The sequence below is a fragment of the Pan troglodytes genome, chromosome 2 (genome assembly GCF_028858775.2).
Source record: "Pan troglodytes isolate AG18354 chromosome 2, NHGRI_mPanTro3-v2.0_pri, whole genome shotgun sequence".
Lineage (NCBI taxonomy): Eukaryota > Metazoa > Chordata > Mammalia > Primates > Hominidae > Pan > Pan troglodytes.
The window spans coordinates 49,336,066-49,361,509 of NC_086015.1; positions in this window are offsets into that span (position 1 = coordinate 49,336,066).

The window sequence follows — 25,444 nt, forward strand, 5'->3', positions numbered from 1 at the left end:
TTTTGTGAGCTAAAATTGGCTACTTTTATAGAAATTCTGGGCCCTCAACCAAGAGTTTCTTTTGTTAATTAGACATAGAAACCCCCAACCTCCCTGGGGCTCAGGATTGACTTGGATGATGTCGGGTTCCTGTGGGGAGATGGGGGCACAGTGCCAGGCAGTCTCCTTTGTCTTCCTCCACCCACCCTCTGTGCCTCATGTTGCTCTACCACACGGGAGTCACAGGAATAATTACTTGTCCAATAAGCCAAGAAATTAATATTTAATAACTGGGTACCTACTGAAAGTTTAGTAGAGCTAGACCGATTTTAGAGAGTTTTCTGATAGGTATTTTATGTAAAACGGAGAAGGAAATTTTGCTATTTTGAAGTTGCGCATAATTCCTCCTAGGTTTAGCAACATATTGTGATGGCTTCTCTGGGTATATCTAATATAGACAGTGATTCTGGGGATGAAACTTCTGCCGATCAGGTAGTTGTGAACCGAGCAGCACATCTGTAGTGTGGCCAAGAGAAAACCAAGACACAAATCAACCTTCAACTTTCCTCATCTGTCCCTACAATGTCTTTGAGACTTGGTTCTGAGTCAGGACCCCATCAAGGTTTGGGCATTGTGTTCAGTCCCTGTGCACCTTTAGTCTGTGTTAGTCTAAAATAGTTCCCCAACCTTTTTGTCCCTTATGATGTTGACTTTTGGAGAAGATGATCAATTTCTTTATTGAATATTCCACCTTCTGGATTTTGTCAGATTGTTTCTTCATGGTGTTATTTAACTTGTTTCTCTCTTATGCAAAGTGAAAGTTAGGGCTCAAGTCTTGATTAGATTCATTTTTGGGCAAGAACATAGATTTTTAAAATAATCTTTTTCTGTGATAATAATACCAAGTTCATTGTAGAAAAACTTAGAGAAAAAAAAAATGAAGGTAGCCTGTAATCCTGCCATCCTGCCATGCTTATATTAATTTATACATCCACCAGCCATGTATGAGCCTTCTCATTTTGCCAAAACTTCACCAAGCCAGAACTTTCTTTAAAAAAATTTTGAAAGGTAAAAAAAAAGATATCTAATTTGAGCTTTTGTACCTATTTAAGGAAACTGAGCATACTTCCATATGTTCATTAGATGTGTTTCTTTTTCATCTAATCTATATTTTTTTCTGTGGACGCAAAGAGTCCTTTATCTATATTAAGAAGAGTAATCCTGTGTCATATATCTTGGAAAATAAAAAGTAATCTTGGATCTACCTGTTGAGAGAACTCTGGGGCAAGGCACAGAGGAAGCCCTTGGCATGGTGCCTGGCACATGGGAGATGCCCAGCACAGGCTGGGTGCACACTGCCCTTGCAGAGGTCTACCCCCAGGTGATCCCAGGAAAGCCCGGGGTCATGCCCCCTCCTGTGGCCACAGGGACCCTGTGATCAACCACCAAGTTGAAGCTCAAAGCTCCTCCTGACCCTGCCTCCCCATCTCCCACTTACTTCATTCCCCTCTCCCCAGTCGCTCCTCGTGGATCCAGCCCCACTTGGATTTGCCCCTTGATTTTCCCTCGGCTGAGCTACAGCACAGAGGAAGGTGCCTACCTTCAAAGAAAGCCTGGCCCAAGCTGGCCCTGGGCATGAGGGCATGAGAACATCTCCTGCAGGCTAATTATTTGGTGCCCCATGAGGCTGATTTTTTAAAAGACATCTGTAATAGGAAGTAGATAGAAAGCAATTTCCTATTTAAAAAAAAAAAATCAGCATGCAGAAAGAGCTTTTGTCCTTTATGTTCCCAGAGTGGCTTCTCTAAATCTTCCTTCTGTGTTTTCCATGTTGCAGTCACCACTGGCTGGTCTACCTCCTCCAACCAGACGGTGAGTGCCCAGAAAGGGGAGACTTCCTTCAGTGGTCTTGGAGTGCCCAGCACCTGGAGCAGTGTCTGGCACAGAGAAGGCGCTGGGATGAATTACTCACCCTATTTCTCTAAAAGCCTGCAGTAGACACATGAGCGCCAAGAGAGGAGCAAGAAACCCAAACATTACTGATCTCAGACCACTGTGGACACAGATGCTCAGACCCTGATGGCTTGGGTCCCCATGCACAGGCTGCAGAGGGAAGCCCAGGGACTCCCCCTGCTCCCTTCAACTGTTCCAGGATTTTCATTTTTCCACATCCTAAGTCACATTCAGCTCATCTTGTCATAGATTAACTTTAAAATGTAGCAATTCAGCTTGGAGAGGGAGAGAGAGAGAGGAAAGAGAAGAGAGCTGGAGGGAATCTGAAAGGGAGTGGAAGGGCCACCATGCTGCCCTGGACACCAGGAACAGGAAATCGGATTTGAGGCAGAGAAGCTGTAGGTGGAAGGGGCTTCAGAGAAGGCTCTAGGCTAGCTTGAACAGTTTACAACAACCTGATGTAGCTCTTCCCCACCACCTGTATGGTTTAAATCATTTCAGCATTTAAAAAAGAAAACAGCCCTGTTAGAAATCTGCTGTTGGCAAAGAGGAAAACATAGAAAATGATACTAATCATCCATTCTCTATTGTTTCTTTCTCTGGGCCCCATAAATGCAACTTCTAGGAATAGGATTCAGCAACCCACCCACCAATGCAATCCAGACGAGAACAATCCGCTCACCCTAACCACTTCCTTGTGTCCCTGTGCAGTTGCTTCTGTCCTCAGGCAGCCACTGATCTGCCTTCTGTCCTTATAGCTTTGCTTTTTCTAGAATTGCACATAAGTGCACTCACATAATACATGATCTTTTGACTTCTTTAACATAATGCTTTTTGATTCTTCTGTGTTGTTCCATGCATTGCTATTTTGTTCCTTTTTATTGACAAGTGGTATTTCACTGCATGCACATTCTACAGTCTGTTTTTCCATTCACATTAATAGACATTTGGGTTGCTCCCAGGTGGATCTGAATAAAACCACTATGAACATTCATGTACACATCTTTGCATGAACATATGTTTTCATTCCTATTAGGCAAATATCTAGAAGTGGAATGTATGGGTCTTATAGTAAGTTTAGGTTTAACTTTAAAAGATCCTGCCACATTGTTTTCCAGAATGGCTGCACTGCTCTGCATTTTGCCTGGCAATGTATGAGAGATCTGGCTGCTCCACATCCTTGTCAGCCCTTGGCATTCTCCGTTTATTTTGTTTATTTGTTTTAGCTATTCTCATCGCTGTGTTGTGGTGTATCATTGTGGTTTTACTTGGCATTTCCCCAGTGATGCTGAGCATCTTTTCAAGTGTTTATTGGTAATTTGTATATCTTCATTGGCAAAATGCTCAATATTTTTGCTATTTTTTTGTGTTAGATTGTTTTATTATTGAATTGCATAATGCTTAATATTTGTCAGCTAAATTTCTCTATGAAAATTTTACTCCAGTCTGAGGAGTAAATATCTGATTTCTGTCTCAACTGCTTTATCACACTTAAAGAGACAGATTTAATAAGAGAAAAACTCAAAATATGTTTCTATCCAGGTTGTGCTGACCACCACAAAGCTATGTCTGATCTACTGTGCATGTTAAAATGAAAAAAAAATTTGTGATCCGAATCCTAAGTATGGCTAATATGACTTTTGTTTCCCTTTTTCATGAAGATAAACATGGAACAATACTTGTCTAGGAAAACACCCATGTATAGGTTGACAACCACTTTTTATTTTCTATCTCAACTAAAGTTAGGTCATCCCAAGCAGAACTTGAATAAATCTATTCTAGACACAAATCCCTTAGCTTCTTGATTCTCTGATGGGTCATTGCTTGGAATGAGAAAATTCTTACCTCAGAAAATTCTTGGCTGGCATTCTTGGAGTTTCTGATTTTTACATAAGGTTCTAAATATTCTGGGGACTCTTCTATACAGTGCGTCTCTGCTTCTGGTTCATCCAGTTCTCTACCATGGTGGGACACAGAATAAACCTAGTAAGTTTGGTAATTTAATAGACGTTACCATCTGTAGACTGCTTACCCTATGCCTGGCCCCTGGGACTTTGAGTCCATTGTCTCATTTAACCCTCACTTAAAACCTGAGAAATGGCTGTGATTATTATTCACGTTTACAGGTGGGGAAGCTGAGGGTTACAGAGGAGAAGTAACTAGTCCAAGGCCTCACAGCCAGCAGGGGAAGGGCTAACATTCAGACATCAGAGCCCGTGTGGCTAACCACTCCCCTGAACCATCTCTCATTCTGTGTAGCACAATTGCATCGTCTGTTCAGTCAGAACACGGTGGTGCTTGTACAGTGGCCTCCTGGGCTGGACACACAGCCAGGCTCTCCTCTTTCTATTCAACCTCACTCTATTTGGAGAGTCCGAAAGCTAGTACTGTGTTTCCCAGACTGCTTGGCTGGGGATCTGGATGTGAATGAGGTTCTGCCAATGAGATGCTTCAATGCTAGGTTAGAGTTATGGGTTAAATTGTGTTCCTCATAAAGATCTGTTGAAGTTCTAAGGTCAAATACCTGTGAATGTGAATTCCCCTTATTTGGAAATAGGGTCTTTATAGACGTAATCAATTTAAGAACATTTAAGAAGGTGTCATTAGAGAGGACCCCAATCTAATATGACTGGTTTTTTTGTTTGTTTGTTTTTTTTGGAGATAGAGTCTTGCTCTGTCACCCAGGCTGGAGTGCAGTGGCGCAATTGCAGCTCACTGGAGCCTCCGCCTCCCAGGTTCAAGTGATTCTCTTGCCTCAGCCTCCCGAGTAACTGGAACTACAGGTGCATGCCACCACACTTGGCTAAGTTTTGTAGTTTTAGTAGAGACGGTGTTTCCCCATGTTGCCCGCGCTGGTCTTGAACTCCTGACCTTAAGTGATCTGCCTGCCTTGGCCTCCCAAAATGCCGGGATTACAGGCGTGAGCCACCATGCCTGGCTGACTGGTATTCTTATAGGAGGAAAATGCCATGTAGAGACAGACACACAGGGAGAAGAACTCCATGTGACGCAGAGGCAGAGTGTGGAGAGACGCAGGCGGAAGGAGTGCCAAGGATTGCTGGCCACCACCAGAGGCTGGGAAGATGCAAGGAAGGATTCTACCCAGAGTCTCAGACAGAGCATGTCCCTGTGGAAACCTTGATTTCAGACTTCTGGCCCCCAGAACTGTGAGAGAATAAATTTCTGTTGTTTAAGCCATCCAGTGTGTGGTTCTTTGTTTTGGCAGCCGCAGAAAACTAATACAGGAAGGGAGACGTGGTGCAGAGAGGGCTGGCAGTTAAGCCCCTTTGGGCATGAGTACTGCCATCACAGCTTCGTGGTGGTGACCTCCTGCCTGTAGACCTCGGCTGTGAGGCTGGATCTTGAAGTCCACAGGCCAGTGGTGCCCCCAGACTTCACTTTCCCACCCCTTCCAACAACTTTTGTAAGCACAGTTTCCTGTGTTAAATCCTTTTCTGTTCTATTTCCTGTACTGAACCCTGACTGACACAAACTCACGCTGCTAAATACCAGGTAGACTTAAAAGCGGAGAAGACTCTCATAGGAAACGAGGGCAAGCTAGAATAGAAAGGCAGCTGTGGGGAGGAGGACTTCAAACCTGCCTGGCCCTGCATCCTCCTCTCTCATCTCCAGGTTAAGCATCCTTCTGGCCGGCCGACAGACTGCGTCTCTTGCAGAGCAGACATCCTAAATGTGCCTCACCCCAATTTAGTTTGCAAGCTGTGCTGGATTGTTATGTTGTCAGTGTTTACTCTGGGAACAACACTGTCCCAAATCCTGTTCCTTGTGTAGTGTGGGGTTTGATGTGGCCAACATTGAAGTTCTGCGAGATATGTGAGGCAGAAGCGAAGGCTGGTGCTGGCTGGAGGCACTGAGAGAGGGGCCCACTCATCAGCCCGCACCCTCCTTGCTCCAGTTCTCCCTCCTAACTGCCACACCCGCTGGCCAGCAATGGCCCAAGACACTGCCATATGCCTCACTGTGAACTCCGCCTGTGGTTCTCACCTTAGGATAGCTAATTCCTCATTTTATTGTCCCAGAACTAAAGACACTGACTGCCTGCAGTTCCTGCATTCTCTCTGTTTTGTAGGGCTTTGTACACTTCCTCCTGAAATTAGGATACATAGGATAGATTTCATTCCAAGCCTTCATCTTTCCTCTGTTTGCTTCCTGTGATTAATGTAGCTGTGGTGCTTGTCATATTCTGAGGTTGGGTGCACAGGTAGGGGAGGACAAGCAGGGATTTAAGAGTTATTGTTGGCAGCAGGATCCACCTGGTGGTCACAGAGCTCACTGACGCATGTTGTACGTCTCAAGATGCCAAAACCACAAAAAGATTGGAGGGTTAAGAAAACCCCTGATGAGAAACATCCAGGCTCCTCATTCTGCCTGTCTTGATCCTTCTTCTTTATTAGAAGGGGGTTGTTATGGTGATGGAAGAGGGCTGAATTGGAAAGGATTTGTTGTTTTGTTATTATTTATAGACATGGGCATACCTTGTGTGAACCTTCGTGACAATTTTCTTCTTTGAGCTGAGCTTGAGACATATTCCGTTAGCACTGGTGGACACCAGGAGGGAGGAGGAGGTTGTTTTCTAGGATTCCCAGAGCCAGGTCAGCTTCTATCTTCTTGGCATTGCCCAAAGACCCCCAGGGAGCCACAGCTACTAGCAGAGTAGACAACAGAGAGGACAGATGGCCTGGTGGCAGGGCACTGGCATGTTTTATTTGTCATGTTTTCCATCCACCTCTTGGGCTCTAAAATTTGTGTATTTTTTAGTGAACCTCTGAAGTAGTCATAGCCTTTTGATGGGTACAAACTGCTTTAACTTGCAAAAGAGATACAGAGCCTGGCTGGAGAACTCACTTGCCAGACTTGGGTAATCTGTCCTTAAGGAAATTCCTGGGCTATTAAAATCCTTTCCTAATATTGCAGCCAACACCATGTGTATTTACATATTGGAGAATCCTTGGGAAGTCCTCTCAATAGCTATGACCACACTTCTGTCTACACCTGAAATCTATGGACCACCCAGCCCGTCTTGCCCTTTGCTTCTGTGACTCAGGAAAGCAATCACATCTCTACAAGCTCTGGGAAGACTCCGCTTACTTCACGCCCACTGCACTTGACTGCCAACATTATCCTTGAAGATGGAGGCTGTAATTATACCAATCACTCTGCCGGATAGACCTGGAGTATCCCCATGATTAATGGAAGAGATTCACTCAAAACACAAGATGTCTCATTTTCTAGTTGGGTGTACAAGCAAAATACTGCAGAAACATAGCCTCTACTACTCGAGCTAAAATGTCTCAGCGGGTTTCCTTTTGTTCCCAGGCAATTGGAAACAGCAGGAATATCTCCTTAGAACCCAAAACGATATTCAGGATGAGGAGGCATTAGAGGTCTCAGGTGGTTTTCTGAAAGAAGCTTTAAAAATATCTTATTTCAAAAGTCATTTTATATAAGTTCACTGCAGAAAAGTTGGGAATTAAAAAAAATATATAAAGGAAACTGAAAGTCATCCATAATCCCACCAGCCACAGATAACCCTTATTGGAATTTTTGAGCACCTATTTCCATCTATTTTCAGTGCATATATATAGTAATGGTTTCCACAAAATATTCTGTTTTCTGACCTTCTTTTTATTTTACCATACCCAAATTATGATAAATACTGCCAATGAACACATACGGAGCATTAGTGATGTACCAGGACCAATTTTCCATGGTCTGCTGGAATTACTTCATTCAATCCTTCCAAGTACTAAAGGGAAAGGTAAATTTATTTATTTATTCATTTATTTTTGAGACAAAGTCTCACTTTGTTGCCCAGGCTGGAGTGCAGTGGTGCAATCTCTGCCCACTGCAACCTCCAAATCCCAGGTTCAAGTGATTCTCCTGACTCAGTGTCCCAAGTAGCTGGGAGTACAGGCACATGCCACTACATCTGGCTAATTTTTGTATTTTTAGTAGAGACGAGGTTTCACCATGTTGGCCAGGCTGGTCTCAAACCCGTGACCTCAAGTGATCCTCCCACCTCGGCCTCCCAAAGTGCTGGGATTACAGGTGTGAGCTACCATGCCCGGCCAGGAAAGACACTTTTATCTCTTCCATTTTTACAGGTAAGGAAACTGAGGTACAGAGGTGTTAACTTGCCCAAGGTCCTTAGCTAATTACATAATGGAGTTAGGATTCAATCCATGGCAGTCTGGCTGCACACTCATGCTCTTGGCGCCCATCATGCTGTGATCAGGTTTCCATGGCTAGCTCCCCCCACCCCCGCTTCCCGTGAGCTATTGACCTGAAAAGTCCTTGGTTCTTCCTGTCACAGCCTATGTAGGTCTGGCACCAAGGTATGCTGTGGGGTCCTTTTCTGAGCACCTACTATGTGAAAGGTACTGTGGCTGCAACTTTAACAGGGACTTATCATCAAGAATCCTATCAACAAGAATTCTCAAACGTGGTAAGGAGCCAGACACCAACTTCCTGGCATAGCCAGGGAATTCACAGAAAGACCTCCAAGGGGCAGACACCCTGGAGGCAACTGAGAGTGGTGACCTGATGTTAGGGTGACCTGGAAGTCTGCCACAGCCCAGCTTTCAATGCCTAAAAAAGGTGCTGGCTCAGAATAGCTGTGAATCCTGGTGGGGTCAACCTGGGCAGTGGTGTTGCTTGGGATCAGGCAGTGGAAGTACCTGAGAAGTACTGAGAAGCCTATCTGTTGCCATGGTACCCAGACAGCAGGAGGCAACCAGCTCGAGAGAACAGCTTCGGTGACTTCTGCACCTCCACAGGAAGCACTTTACAGAGGAGAGGACAACCCCCAGGTGGGAGTCGGGGCCTAACTCCAGCCTCAGGACAAGGAGGAGAGATGACATTTCCAGCCATGGTCGGCTCTCATGTAGGAAGGGCTCTGGGAAGGCTGAGCTCTGGCCACACTGCCAGCCTTGGCCAGGGCCACTCGTCATCAGCACCACAGCTGAGTGTTACCTGGGATGGGCTGTGGTGCCACTCCGGTGCCTCCCTCCTCCTTCTATCCTACAGGGACTACCATGAATCCTACTTACCGCACTGGAGAGCTGTGCAGATGGAAGGAAGTGGGAGATGTGGAAACACTTTCAACAACTGAAGCAGCAGGCCAAGAAAAGGTATCAATAGCTGTGCTTTTGCCCACAAAAAAGTGAGTCTTCTTCATTAATGTATGTCTTGAACATGGAACCCGTCCCCTCCAGGTTGTTGACTGGGCTGTGCCCCCTGTTGTCAGAGAAGTGTCAGTGTCTGGGACCATCTACTGGTGATATTTCCCTGCTCAGAAGAGTCATGACCACAGACCCCGGGCATTTCCTCTTGGCAGGCACTGTGCCCAGAGTTTTAGGAACAGGCTCACTGAGTCCATACATCAGAAGGTAGGTCCTAGGGCCACTCTTGTACAGAAAAGGAAATGAACCTTGGAGAAGCAGGGGCCACACTCAAGGCTGTATGGCTACTGAGGGGCAGAGCCAGATCCCAAACCCCTCACTCCAACATGGTGTGTGACTGTCCATCTGTGACACGTGCAGCTCCCTTCAGCCTGGAAATGAACCAAAACTTCAAATCCTTTGGGCTTCACTTGGAGCCATTTTGTTCAGGCAGAGATTCTGGGGCCCTGGGAAGTGGTGATATCAGAGGTAGTGGATGGGTTCTGTCTTCCCTGGTCCCAGAGTCCAGGTGCTGTGTGTTCCAGTCCCCTCTCAAAGCCCACCAATCTCTCCAAGAAGAGCTCCAGGTGGGAGCTTTGCCTGGCTTAGGGCCATAACTGCAGATCTGAGATTAGCACCTGCCATGCATCCCGTGCTCCATCAACATGCACTGGATGAAGGCTGCAGGCAGGACTCCTGACCCAGCAGTGAAGCTCGTTCTTATTGGTCTTGGCCAGCGTTCTCAGCCACATTCCAGCTCTCTGTTCTAATGAAGTCATTTACATCCCGCTCCAGTTCTACCTCCTCACCTTTGCTTATGACATCCTTCCTATCAGGTATGCACCCCCAACCCCCATCCCCAAGTCCCAGCCCAAATTCTTCCCTGTTAAAACTCCCTGTTAGACAGGCTTTCGTCTCTGCTCAGCTCTTGGCACACCTGTTTGAGGTGTAGGACCCTCTCCAGAAGAGCCCCTCCCCTCCTGCAGCCCCTCTCCCTCTCCCACTCCCACTTGCAATTTCATCCTCACCACTTCTTCTTTGTAAGGAACCATTGCATCAAAGCTATTGTATTGTCACGGGAGATAGAAAATTATAAAGGCATTACATTTTTAGAACAATGTTTGTAGAATAAAATTAGCACTAGACATATTTCAGTCCTAGCTTCTTTTTTAAATATGAGATTGTGCATTTCCAAGCCTAATTTTTATATGCCCATTTAAAAATTGCATTTTCCCATGTACTCTCATCGCCACCAGCCCCCTTTCATTATGAGCTCAGGCGAAAGCTGTGGACTCTTACTCACATCACACAGGTTTATTTCACATGACACACGGCTTCACTGAGATAGAGAAGGCCCTGCCTTCATACAGAGACCTAAGTCAAAGCAAAGGGAATAAAATCTAATCCCATGCGTTCATTCAGCACATATTTGCCGAGCATCTACAACATGCCAGGCACTGCTTTGCAGATCCAGCAATGAACCACTGTTCTGTGTAGGGAGCCAGAACCAAGCAGGCAGGTGAGCAGCAGTTAGCATGTGTTAGGTAGGGGAGAGTCAAGGAGAAAACTAACTCGAGTCATGGGAATGGGGAGTACCTGGATGAGGATGCTAACAGGTGAGGGAAGGCCTTGCTGCAAAAGTGATGTTTGAGCAGAGATATGAAGGAGCTGAGGAAGCTGATCATGGGGCTCCAGGCACAGGTAGGAGCAGGAGCAAAGGCCCTGAGGTGGGTGTGTGCTTGGCAAGCCAGGCATACTAGAAGGCAGGCGGCCCAGGGAGGGTCTGGAGCCCAAGGCTGGACTCTCTGGCAGATCGGAAGGTTGGACTCTCTGGCAGATCGTCGGGGCCTTGTAGATGACTTTAAATGACTTTGGCTTTTGCCCATGTCAGCTGGGAAGCCTTTGCAGGATCTTCACTCATGTTTTTAACTTATGTCTTAAAGAAAGACTCTAGCTGTGGGTAGAGCACAGACTCAGGAGCAGGGACAAAATGGCAGCAGGAAAGCCAGTTTGGAGGCTGTTGTTGGTCTAGTGCTTTAAATGCTTTAGTTACTGCATTTCCTGATGATTTGGATGTGGGATGTCAGAAAGAGAAGACCACGTGATGCCAAAACAATGTTCAAAGTACCCCTGCACACATTATTAGAGTCACTGATAACCCTTGGTGGGGCAAATGGGCAGGATGTCTCTTTATAGATGGGGAAACTGTGGCCCAGAGAGTAAAGGGGCTTGTCACACATTGCAGGTAAGAAGAGGTTGTGTAGGGGTCAGCATGGGGTTTTCCCAGTGGTGTTTCTCAGGGCTGTGTCACTGGCCACTCCGAGACATTTTATATCACTGTCCTAAGTTTTAAGAGAACCCAGGGAGAGCTGTGCAGGGCAGGAGGGGAGGACCCGGGCTGTGGTCTGAAAAGGGATCTGCACAGGGAGCCACAAGAAAGGACTGAGCATACCAAAGGCAGGTCTTGGCGGCTGTGGTCAGAGGCTGTCTCTGCCTGGAGCCCCATGACTGGGGCTTCTCCCCATACTGCAGAGGTCCTTCTCCACCCACAGAATGACCATGACATCAGCACTATCCACCCTGTGTCCACGTCCCTCTGGCACAGGACTGTGGAGTAGGGTCTACCTATTAGCACCCACAGCTCCCAGCTCCCATTCCAGAACCTTCTTCATGGTGGGCACAGCATGAGTTGTCCACAACATACAAGTTTCCACTGGCCTTGGGACCAATGGGGAAACCCAGACCCTCTGAGGTAATTCAGGGAGGAAATGGGACAAACATGATACCTGAAGGGGCTCCCCTGCTCCACAAAAAGATAATTGGCTTTCGACACCTTATCACCCAGCTTATGAGGTGGAGTTCTGGCCAGAAGCAGAAGCCAGCCCTATGGTTCAAGAGACTTCAATGATGGGACTGTTCACAGAGGGTGAGCAGGTGAAGGAAATCCAGAGGCTAGCCACAGTGCGGGGCTGTTGTCACCTCTGGACCTGAAGACTGGAGGAGGAGAAAGAGTTATTCTCAGAGCCTTGAGAGAGCTGGGGCTGTGAGGAGGGGCCACTCCATGGGTGCTGCGGTCATAGCACCACCATGGCTAGAGAAGGGGCCAAACAGAGAAGGCCTCTCTGGCTTCTCTCTCCTCCCCCACACAGGTCTCTGCCAGTGCTTCCCACTGGCTGACTCAACCAGAATCTAGAAGGTGCGGGGACCCCTGGCGATGCAGTCCTCGGGACCAGCCTCCTGGTGCACAAGGCAGGGCAGAGAATGGATGAGGGGAGAGGCCAAGGGAAAATAGCATACCTACAGCTGCCTCAACCCTGGGGGGAAAGTGGACTTAAAAACCACATTGGGGCCGGGCACAGTGGTTCACACCTGTAATCCCAGCACTTTGGGAGGCCGAGGCAGGCGGATCACGAGGTCAGGAGATGGAGACCATCCTGGCTAACACAGTGAAACCCCGTCTCTACTAAAAATACAAAAAATTAGCCGGGCATGGTGGTGAGCGCCTGTAGTCCCAGCTACTCGGGAAGCTGAGGCAGGAGAATAGCTTGAACCTGGGAGGCCGAGGTTGCAGTGAGTCGAGATCGCGACACTGCACTCCAGCCTGGGAGACAGAGTGAGACTCCTCCTCCTAAAAACAAACAAACAAACAAACACACACATTGGTTATTCATTACCACTTTCGACAGATCCATGCTTAAGTTGCAGCTGGAGAAAATCAGTTTTCTGGAAAGAACATCCTGGTAGGAATAATGATCGGGTACTAAAACCCAGATACTGTGAAAGTCAGATTCAGGAGGGCTTTCTAAAACAGAATTCAACAGTCATGGCTTCAGATGCTGAGATCTTCCAGAAGGCAGAGGGATAGACTCTAAGGCCCATGAAGTCATTTCCAGCTCTAGTATTAACATACAGGAGTCAGTATTTTCCAAAATGGCCTATATCATTTTGATATAATGGAAATCTACATTATTTTCCAGGAAAAGTATATATATTAGAATAGCAACTGAGACTACTATGTAACCGTTTTCACAGGAAAAATGCACCTTGATAATTGGGATGGTGTAGATAGGTCTTCAAGTCCTTGTAAATTCTAAATAATTAGGATGTTTTAAAACCAAAAGGAATTCATTGTAAACTGTAATTAAATATTCCTTCTTAATTTAAATATTATTTCTTAAAAATTAATGCGTTCTAATTCCTCTTTTTCCCCATCTAAAATCTAGGTTTCCACGGAAGACCAGCTGGCCTTCTAATTTGAGCAGAATTTGCAACCGATTATAAAGTTAAAGATCAATGTTTAACAAAAATCAAGTCAGCCTGGAAATCTTTTATTCTCCTGAGCTGTGTAGGCAGCTTTTCTGATAGGGAACGCTCACTCTGCGTTGGCGTTTTGGAGGTGTTCTGCATTTGAAAAGCACCCTGCAATCTGCTTTCCCCCACAACACCCAGGCAAAGTTGACAGCATTTTCCCCTCAGTCCTTTCTATTAGTGCCGCAGGACAAAGGCTTGGTCACAAAGCTCCAGATTCACTATATCCATCCAGCTCTGCCAAATGCAGATCACAGTTTAACAATCTAACTTCTTGAGAGAGGTCTGCACTCCAGGCCCTGTGCTAAATGGGGAGGAACAGAAATGAATAACATATGGTCTTGGCACCGAGGACTTAGAACTGTGGAGGCAGAAACACACACACAAACAAAAACATATGACATAGTATTATGGGAGCCACCAGGAACAGCTGTTGGAATCCAGTTGGGCACAAGGAAGGGAATGGTCCCTTCTCCTCAGTGTTATTCAGCTGGCTGTAAGTCCTGGGGCTTTCCAAAGGATGGAAAAGAGGGATCTGGGACCAGCATCTCAACACACGCACTTTGTACCAAAGCTCCCAGCCCACCCACCTTTTCCCAGGCATCTCTGCTTCCTGAGGTTTCTCTGGCACCTCTATTACTGTGTTATCTCCAGGTTTCGGGGTCTGCTCACCCAAACCCTAGAAAGAAAAGCCCAGTACTTTCTGTGAAAGCCAGGTAGTGATGTAGAAAGTATCTACTCTCTCAACAGCAGGTACCCAAAACCCTCGCAGAGAAGCCAGCCTGGGGAAATACGATGATAAACTTCTTAAAGGCAGAGAGGGGAGGTTACAGGGTAAGAACCCAAAGGTAATGGTTAATGAGAGAGTAAAAGGAAGTTGTTGTGCTCCTGAGAGGAAGAAGGAAAGAGAAAGGAGGCAAAGGCACAGAGAAGTGGAGAGAAGCTGGAGGGTTACTGAGAGGGTGGGTCCCTGGGGTGAAGGTCACAGAAATGACCCACACTGGGGGCCAAAAGGAATTTCTAAGAATGAGGACGTCTGGCAGCCAATTGTAAGTCGTAAACCCTTCTTCACATGCCATCACCATCACTCTCCCAATATGCATGCTCATGTGCACACACATTTTAGAGAAGACACTATACTCAGTAATACTTGGAGGTCTTTTGGTCAGAAACAAAGTGCTGAGCCTCGTGCCTGGGTGAATGCCCTTTGGCACAGAGATGGGGCCTAGATGTAGGGGCAGGTCCAAATTTCATGGAATCTGAAGCTCAGTCTGGTGAGATCCTCTTAAGGGAAAAGAATATTAAAATATTGCAAATTGGACAAAACAACACAACTACATGAACACTTTGCTGGGGACCTCCCACAAGTAAGTGCCTTGAGTTGAAGCTTCATTAGCTTCCCTAGAAATCTTCCTCTGGGAAGACATGACCATGGAAAAGCCAGACCCCACTTGGAAATCCTCAGAAAACTTGGAAGGGGCCTTTGGGCTTCCACAGGCTGTGCAGTGGGGGAGTTGAGTCAAGCTGATCTAGATTGTAGGGGCTGGCTGGATGTGACTTGACAACAGGGCTATAATCACTTTCCTAATCTCAAGAACAAAGTGTAATCTCAGAAGAGGAGAGACCAGGGCTGAAGGAAATGCTAAAGGCAGTGCAGTCAGATGCAGAGGATGATCCTGAGAACTGGTGTTCCTGAAGGGATGAGGGGAAGAGTGACCACAGGCCTGTGGGGTGATATGAGCCTACTTTTTAAAAGCTCTTAAAGTCTTATTAGAAAATTGTGATGGAGAGCTCCCCTGCCCTCTCCGCCCTCCTAGCACATGCAGTAAAATCTTTCCTCCACTCTGATTACCCTCATTTTGGAGCTTAGAAAGAAGCTAATCAGAGGGCTAACATTGGAGAAGCTACTTCAAACGCAATTTAGAATTCAGCATGATGAAGGGAGTCATCGGGTGTGTGATTGTAAAGAAGTATTTCAAAGTAATTAAGGCATGAAGGTGCAGGGCTCAGTATCTGGGGTGGAGAGGTGGATAGGGTCAGGAGAAACAGGCCAGTTCACCACCACTATCAGCTCCCAATAGTGGAGAAAGAGGGATGGACACCAGCCAGCAAGCAAACAGCAGTTGTGCATCACACCCATAGTCACCTCTTACTACATTTGCAAATGTATCTTTCATTCCTGGTACCCTCCTCCAGACACTCTTGCACTCCCAACTTCCTTCTATTTTCAATGCAAAGTATCATTTTGGTGGCTATTGCCATTTAAGAAAAAAAAAAGCAAGAAAAAGGGAAGCTTTATGCTCCTTAGTGCTTGTGAGAGGGAAACATTTTACCTATGTTTTATAATGGGGCCAAGCAAATTTGGTCAAGATGGAACCCTTAATGTAATGGCCTCTTGCTGTGTCAGCATCAGTTTGAAGAAGAGGGAACCTGCCTGTGCCTGCACCTAACAGGAGGCCAGTCTGGCTCAACCCCATACTTTATGGGTGAAACACAGGTCCGAGAGGTTCAGCGCCATGCTGGAGGTCACACAGCAGTTTAGACGCAGGAGCAACACTACCTTCTTCCATTAAATAATCTAGGTCTTTGGAGCTTCAAGTGCCTGTTGGAGAGTGGGACCCTTTTCTTATCTGTCAGGCTCAGCATCACCTCATCATGGATGATAATGTGAATGGCACCTCCTGGAATGTACCCCATGGCAGCTGAATCCCAGACCTCTGAGATGGGCTCTGGGCCTCGGCCCCTTGCAGATAGGGAGCACAGGCTACCTGCACTTGAGGTCTGCACACAGGAGAGCCGGTGCCACGCTGGGGAGTCTGCAGTCAGATGTGGCTCTCTTGACAGTCAGTACCTGCCCCTTAGGGTTTAAAAAATGAAAAAAAAAAAAAGAAAGAAAGAAAAGGAAAGAGAAATCCCTCCAATCTCTGATCTTACAGAATAAGGCCAATTCCTCGTTTTGATAGAATCAAAACCTAAATCCATCTTTCCAAGAGACCAAAGGAAGAGACAAAGTTCAATAGATGTTTTTTCTTAAACAGTTGGATCCTATTTGAAAAGGAAAGGGTTTCTCTCTGAAGCTGAGAGACAGTAAAATGAGCATCTCTGCAGCATCAAGACTTCAGAAGTGTGGTTTGTCCTGTCCCCATCCACCCAGAGGCCGAGGGAAGCTGGAGTGTGTCAGGGTGTGGCTGACAGGACATTTGAACAGGGGATGCAGAACTGGAAGAGATGGTAAGTTTCTAGAAGCACTGGGAGTCTCCTGATGTCCAGTGACTTCCAAATTGCACCCTTTGGTTTCAAGGAAGGCAGAGCACAATGAGCAGCTCTAATCAAAGCTGGTTCTGTGATGAGCCTCCCAGCCCCATCTAAAATCACTGGGTTTAATTGTCTTGCTCTAAAGTACATGGATTCTAAACCCAGAGACCTCATTTTACCTTTATTACATTTCTAGGCTCTCCTTGCACCTAGGAACAGGCCATTTGAGTCAAAAGCATAGCAAAACTCATCAATCCAAGACCAAAGAGCAAGCAAAACCCATAGTATATTTCACCTGGAATAAAACAACCTGTTGTTTATTCTTAAACCCAGACACACATTGCTTTGCCACCATGTATACCCCATTTTATCCTTCCAATACATTTAGCCAGCAATTGATGGGGATTTTCCAGAGCAATGTTCAAATATCAAATATCTGAGAGGTTGGACATCCTATCCCCAACAGAATAGGGCCTCGCAGCTAGAACAGCCCCTGGCATATAATAGGCGTCTAAAAACATTTGTTGAATGAATGAATGAAAAATTATTTTACTAGGAGATACCCAGAACGAGTCTTGCTGATACCCAAGGAGTGAGTAGGTCATTGCATATTCCCTGACCACCCCTAAAGTGGACACAGTGTGGGCAGGGAAAGGAAATAGTGCCCCAGGTCACAGCCCTGGAGGACCTGACTGTGTAATTTTAGAGGGAAAAATGCACTTGGAAGTTACGTAAGTTAGTAAACTTGCATCAGAAACAGAGCAGTGAGGAGGCAAACGGGGTAGTCCATCTGAAAGAGATGCCATTCACTCATCAGAACTGCTCTGAATGCTTCCTTAAAGCTGGTGGCACACTGGTGGCTGGGGGATGATGAATCCTGAGCTCACCTGCTGTCCTCCCACAGTCTTGAGCCTGGTGAAGTGGAGAGACGGGGAGAGGAATGCCCAGAGACAGAAAAAGTGTAGGTTTTAGACTTTAAAAGATATTGATTTAATAGTGCTTCCCTTAAAATTAAGGTAGAAATTTGATCAAGAATTAAGGAGCAAAAATTCTATTTTAAGTCCATGAAATTTAGTTTATGAAATCTACTTTTAGAGCCAAGGCAGAGAGTGTAGATTATGTAGTCCATCCCACTACCCCTTTATTATTGGATGTGGAAACAGAAGCTCAGATCAGCCTAGGAGCTGTTTTCCATCTAAGAAAGAGGGTTTATATGCCTCAGGCAAGGAGTTCGCAATCTTTAGACAGTCATATATGATGGGAAGAGCATACAATACAAGAACTATTTTCACTGCGGTCATGGAATTTTATTGACTTTTAAAATTTCATACATCCTTAAAGCTGAACATGAGATTTGTGTGCTTTTTCAAAGTGAGAGTATACACCTGACCCACACTTCTTCAAAAGTATCATGGTCAGAAAAGATAGGGAAAGGCCCAGACACTGCCCAGATCAGAGAACACTGGGAGATATAATGACTGAATGTGCCCTGAGCAGTGTACCATGAGGATGTAAGATGTTATTAATACTAGAGGAACTTTGATGAAGGGCCTACAGGAATTTTCTGTACCATCCTTACAACTCTCTTCTATAATTCTCAAATTATCTGAAAATAAAAAGTAATTATCTGAAAATAAAATTACCTGAAGGAGAGTAATGATGTGTTAGACTGTATTTTCTACAAATGGTTGCGACAATGTTTCTGGTCCCACATGCTCTCCTAAAGTTTGCCACTCCCTCATCAAGAGGTGGAGCCCATGTTCTCTCTCTTGAATGGGGACAGATTACTTAACTTCTTTGTGTCTCAGTTGCCTCTGTAAAATGGGGAAAAAATACTAGCATTGTTTTTATTATTAAATAAGGGGATATATCAAAGCACTTAGGCCATGCTTGGAAATGTTGGATGTCATTATTATTGCAGGACACAAGTTAGGAACCCAGTTATCAGTACTGGGACACACTAGTCAGAGCTGAACAACAAAAGCAACTTAATACTGAATCCCTGAAGTTTCTTAAATTCCTTCTGCTTCAGGGGATAATTCTTCCTGGGTTGGGGACACCAAGTTTGCCAGGGGGATCTGGCAGGAATGGGATGGAGAAGACAAACACAGAGACCAGAAATGGACATAGCATGTAGTGCACTTGTTTAGGGAAGGAGTAAAACCCCAAAGTCTGGGGTGATCAGGAATGGTGTCAAGGAGATGGTGATCTGAAGTTGGACCTTGAAGGCTGGCTCAGGTGCAGGTGTGCAGAAAGGCAGGCGAAGTTAGCAGAGGCAGAACACGAGGCGTGTTCTCAGGATCTGCCTGACTGTAGGTAGGGGTTCCCACAGATGAGCTCCAGGAGATAGAGTCAGAAAGGTAAATTGGGGCCAGGCCTTGATTGGCTTTGAATGACCTACTCAGGAGTTTGGGTCGTGGAACAACCTAAGCAGAAGACACATTTCAGGAAGTGAAGTCTGGCCAAGGGTGAGCTGGATTGGAGAAAGAGGAGAACAGAGAGAGAGAGACACCAGGTGGAGGTGAGAATTGACAGGAAGTTGAGAGAGGCTGGGAATGTGGTGACCAATTCCCTGCCTGGTCCTCGCAAGCAAAGAGCAGGCAGTGGTAGGGGTGAGGGGTCCGCTTGGGTACAGTTTTAGTGCTATTTGCCTCAAGTTATCCTTCTTCCTTGATTTTTACCAGTAGACAATGGTAAAAAATAATCTGTACATTTCATCATTTAAAGGCTGATGGACTCTTGCCATGAACTCAAAGATTCCTGTCAATTTCATAAGCACTCCGTAGCCAAACCGTCTTCCTCCAAGGTCACACAATCCATCAAATGGCACAAGGTGGAGTTTATACCTGAGACTGGCCACTCAGGGCACTAAATCAACATACTGATGGTGATTGGTCCAGAGGTTGTCCTTGGACCCCAGTGAGGCCAATCAGAGTCCTTTCCTGGGATTGTAAGGACTTCGTGAGAAAGAGGGACCCCTTGTGGTAGTTTTAACAGAACGCCACAAGTTTTTGATACTTCTCCCTTAGAACTAGAGCCCATGTAGCCCAAGATGCTTCTCTTGAATCTGGGCAGGATTGTAACTGCTTTGACCATAGACTATAACAGAAGTGATGCCATTTGACATTTGAGGCCATGGCCTAAAAGATCTCTGGACTCTGTCTTGTTTGCTGAAACACTTGCTCTTAGAGCCCTGAGCCACCATGTGGAAGAAGAAAGACAGAAAGAATGAGAATAAACCCCCAGTCATTTAAGCCATTCCACTCAAGGTGCCAGACACAGTAAAAAGGCACTTAGATGATACCACCCCCCAGCCATTTGAGGCTTCCCAGCTGTCAGCTCTTATGAATTGAATGTTTGTAACCACCCCCAAATTCATACGTTGAAGCCTCAACCCCCAACGTAATGGTATTTGGAGATGGCCCTTTTGGGAGGTGATTCGGGTTAGATGAGGTCCTGAGAGTGGGGCATTCGTGATGGGATTAGTGCTCTTATAAGAAGAGCTACCAGTTGGCTTTCTCTCTCTCTCCACATGCATGTACTGAGGAAAGCCCATGCGAGGACACAATGAGAAGGTGGCTGTCTACAAGCCAGGAAGACAGCCCTCACCAGAACTCAGTCAGGCTGACTGCCTGTTGTCAGACTTCCAGCCTCCAGAACTGTGAGAAAATCCATTTCTTTTATTTAAGCCGCCAAGTCTGTAGTATTTTGTTATGACAGCCCGAGTAGACTAAGACACCAACTGAGGTCCCAGACATCATGGAGCAGAGACCAGCTATCCCACCATGCCTTGTCCAAATTTTGACCCATAGAATCGACTAACATAATAAACAGCTGATGTTTTATGCCACTAAATTTGAGGATGATTTGTTGTCTTAGTTCAGGTGGCTATAACAAAACAACACAGATGAGGTGACTTAGCACAAATTTACTCACAGTTCTGGAGTCTGGAAGTACAAGATGGAGATGCAGCTGATTCAGTTCTTGGTAAGGGTTCTCTTCCTAGCTTGCAGACAGCCATCTTCTTGCTGCGTGCTTGCATGGCTTTTCTCTTGTGCTCTTTGGAGAGCACAAGCTCTCTAGTATTGCTTCTTATAAGGGCACTAATCCCATCATGCAGGCACCACCCTCATGACTTCATCTAACCCTAATTACCTCCCAAAGGGTCCATCTACAAATATTATCACACTGGGGAATAGGGCTTCAACATATGGATTTGGGGGAAATACACATTTAGTCCATAGCATTTTTTATGCAGCAGTAGATAACTGGAACATCCTCCTTCCAGAGCCTGGGTACTGAGGACCATGTAAGCCTTGAGTTACCGAAGGCCATATCTGCTGAGAAGTGGAGACAGAAACGAGCTGTCAGGGAGCTGGCAATGAAGAGGAGGAGAGACAGATCCAGCCTTCCTTGATGATACTGTTCAAACCTCTGGATCAAGCCAGACCAGATCTCCTCCTCAACTTTTCAGTTACATGTGTCAACAAATTCCTTTTTTTAAAAAAAATTTCTCAAGCCAGTTTGATTTGTCCTATGTCTCTGAAATGTTAACTAGGATAAAGGGATAAAAAGGATTAAAAGAAGGAAGAGAGAAATGGGCGATGGGGGAAATAGGACCAGACCTGTGTCCTATTTTCCACTTAAATTTAAGTGGTATGTATAGCAGATGGTCTTGGTTGCCTGTTTAACATCCACACTCTACCTTCTCTCCTGTTAACAGAATCTCAATATTTTGCAAGTGCCACCTTTACGCACAGAGTTAAATCCAGATTGGTTCTAAGCTCATCAAAGTAGTCCCATGCCCCTTATCAGTGATTGGCTTGAGAGTGAGCATGTGACCAAGTTCCTCCAATGAGAGAGGTGGTCTCTGGGAGGAGCCTCTGGGAAAGACGTCCTCCTCTCAATAAGAAGACTGAAATGGGCCCTCTCCATCTCTGAACAGTGTCTACTGGGATGTGACACCTGGAATGGCCACAGACACCTTGTGACCATAATGTGCCACTGAGCAGAATAACTAGCAGAGAAAGAACCTGAGCCTTTGATGATATAAATCTGTTGATTGTCCTTGCCTGAGGCATACCCTCTTCTGCCTTTTGTTATGTGAAATGACAAACCAGTGTGAATGGCGGTCTTCAGCTACTTGCAGCCCTGACGTTGCAGAACCTGAGGGAAGCTGACTCACTCACCTTATTTTACTGAGGAAGGAACTAAGGCCCAAAGGGACAGCTGGGTGTTCAGGCCACACAGCTAACTCGTGGCAGTGTGAGACAAGAGCCTTACTTCCCTTCTGTTAACACAGGCCTCATCCTATCATACTGCTGGTTCTAGAATCTTCCAGGTCATTGTACTGCCCCCCCCCCCATCTCCATCCCTACCCCAACAATTAGTCCAGAGCCTTCTTTTTTTTTTTTTTTTTTTTTTTTTAGACGGAGTCTCACTCTGTTGCCCAGGCTGGAGTGCGGTGGCGCAATCTCGGCTCACTGCAAGCTCCACCTCCCGGGTTCATGCCATTCTCCTGCCTCAGCCTCCTGAGTAGCTGGGACTACAGGTGCCCACCACCACGCCCAGCTAACTTTTTGTATTTTTAGTAAAGATGGGGGTTTCACCATGTTAGCCAGGATGGTCTCCATCTCCTGACCTCATGATCTGCCAGCCTTGGCCTCCCAAGGTGCTGGGATTACAGGCGTGAGCGGTGCTCCCGGCCAAGCCCAGAGCCTTCTGTAGTCAGATGTATCTAGGGAAACTCCTCTGATTTGAATCCAGCAGGCAATATTCCATCTAATTAAGCAATTAGGAGCAGGAAGGCAACATCTCTGGAGCCTACCTGAGTTCTGTAATGAGCCTTTATAAACCACACCGGTTGTTGTGACAGATGCTGGGGTCTGCCGAGATCTCTGGACGCAGAGTTTTGCTGAGTCCCAGTGGGGGCTGTGGCTGTGGCTGTTTATAGAATCTGAGGTCTGCATTTGGATAATTACCTCCATGTGATTATCAGATTAATGTCACCTGGGCTAGAAGGTGTTTTTGCTTAAGGGAAGAAAAACAAAACCCTTTGAGGATGCCCAGTGATTGTGAACTTGAAAAGAGCCTGATCCTTAAAAGGTAGTGAACCAGTGTGGTGAGGCCAGACTACAGCCCCACAGTCAAGGCCAGCAGGTGTGCCATAGACACACAGGCCAGCAAACATACATGCCAAGAAAGTGTGTCTGTCGATGAGGTAGGGAAGAGCCTGAATGAAAATGTGTTGATTTTCCTACTTCCCTCACACACGCATACACTTAAACACACCCACACACATGCACTGCAAATTCACTGAGAAGCAGGGAGCAGCAGGGCTTCTGATCAGCACCCTCTAACACAGGAGACTTCTGTCAGGAAAGATTCAGGCTGGAAAATTCAGAAAGAGGACAGCTTGGGAAAAGGCTGGTCCCAATAGGAGCTACTTCCATCTTGGACACTGGAGCCACTGCTGTTGTTGTTACCTAAGGGTCAGACATTCAGCTCAAATTCACAGGCAGTAATATTTCAGCACCAAGACAAATATCTTTCTCTCAGAGGAATTCCTCAAAGATGTTTATGCTGCTGGGAAAGATGCCACTGGTCATGTGCCTGCCACTCAGCCTGACAAAAACGCTGGTCTGTGGGTAGGAGGCATCCAGTAGATGCTACAGAACAGTGTTTTCCCTCAAGGCCAATGGAGGGGGATGAAGTCCTCAGGTGGCACCTTGTGGGCAGGTCTAGGGGTTTGTATGCTTTTTTTTTTTTTTTTTGAGGCAGAGTTTTGCTCTTGTCACCCAGGCTGGAGTGCAATGGCACGATTTTGATGCACTGCAACCTCCGCCTCCCAGGTTCAGATGATTCTCCTGAGCCTCCCAAGTAGCTGGGATTACAGGCACCCGCTACCACACCCAGCTATTTTTTGTATTTTTAGTAGAGACAGGGTTTCGCCATGTTGGCCAGGCTGGTCTCGAACCCCTGACCTCGGGTGATCCACCCACCTTGGCCTCCCAAAGTGCTGGGATTACAGGTGTGAGCCACCGCGCCCAGCTGGGTTTGTATACTTTTATGGCTCAAGGGCCTGTTTCCCTAAGTGGCTCTGTGTGGTGAGGGGTGGGTATACAGAGGAATTGGGGCAGAGAGTCAGTGGCCCTGTGTACAAGAGGGAGTGTGTGTGTGTGTGTGTCTTTACACACAGAAACCTGTAGGAATTTGTGTATCTCTGAATATGAGAAATACCTGGTGTTTTGGAAAGAGAGCCTTGAGCCAGGAGTTCAGAGCCACATCGATAGAAATAGGATATGAGCTAGGTATGTAACTGTCTAGTAACTACATTAGAAATAAATGAAGCCCACGAAATTATTTCAAAAATATATTTTATTTAACCCAGCATACCCACAACATCATTTCAACATATAACCAATATAAAAAATATATAAATGAGATATTTTTTCTGACTAAGTCTTTGAAATCTGGTGTATATTTTACTTACAGCAATATCTGAGTTTGGACTGGCCACACATAAAGTGTTCAATAGTTACTGGGTAGCTCATGCCTACTGTATTGGACAGTGTAGGTCTAGAGACTTGAATTTGAGTTCCTGTCCTGTTTATTTCCAGCTTTGTGACCCTGAGAAAATGATTTCTTTGGAGCCTAAATGTCTCCATCTGTATAATACTAATAACAGCCCACCGCATGGCAGTTGTTTCAGTTCGTACCTAGCACATGCTGGGTGCCTAAGGGGACAAGTCAGTGCTGCTGAACTGGCTTGTACAGTGGTGTGTTGCAGCTGATTCATGACATTTCAAAAGAGCCAATTGTTAACTGTTTGGGAATTTTGCAAACTGGTGTTAAACCGTGGATCTCTTCAATTTGGCCATGGAGGGAGTACATTTACTCCATGGAAATCAGCAAACAAGTCACCCCTGCCACTCCAGAGGGCTGATTGTTAAATATTGACCTGCACACCACGAACTTGCATATGTTTGTATGTGATTGTAGGGGTGAGTGTGCACTGGAGGCTGCTTTCCCGGCTGGCTTTCCCTCACTGGCTCCTTGTTGTTTCCCTTTAGGAGTCCCCGTCTCGTGGTGGCCCTTTCCAGTTATTTTCTCCCACTTTGAGAGGCCTTCAGAAATGAAGGGAAGCTTGGACGGTTCTCAACATGCTACCCTAAGCCCTGTCATCTGGCTTTCTGGAATGCCAGAAATTTTGTGGGCGCATTTCCCAAATCAGAGCAGAAAAGCAAAATCAACAAATTTGGGTGACTCTGGAAACATTGCTAGAAAACGCAGGCATCGAAAGGGTTTGGGGGTTGAAATTTCCAGACCTCAGGCCAGGCGTGGTGGCTCATGCCTGTAATCCCAGCACTTTGGGAGGCCGAGGTGGGTGAATCATGAGGTCAGGAGTTCAAGACCAGCCTGGCCAAGATGGTGAAACCCCATTTCTACTAAAAATACAAAAAATTAGCCAGGCGCGGTGGCAGGTGCCTGTAGTCCAGCTACTCAGGAGGCTGAGGAAGGAGAATCATTTGAACCCGGAGGGTGAAGGTTGCAGTGAGCTGAAATCGTGCCACTGCACTCCAGCCTGGGTGACAGAGTGAAACTCCATCTCAAAAAAAAAAAAAAAGGAAATTTCCAGATCTCTGCCTCCCTTCTTTGACTAGAGTTGACAGCCTTAAGTGTGTCCTTTGCTCTTAAAACCAGCCCCAGCTACCAGGGCCAGCCTGGAGGTAGAGTTCTCTAGGATGCCAGCCAGCCCACAGGGGACA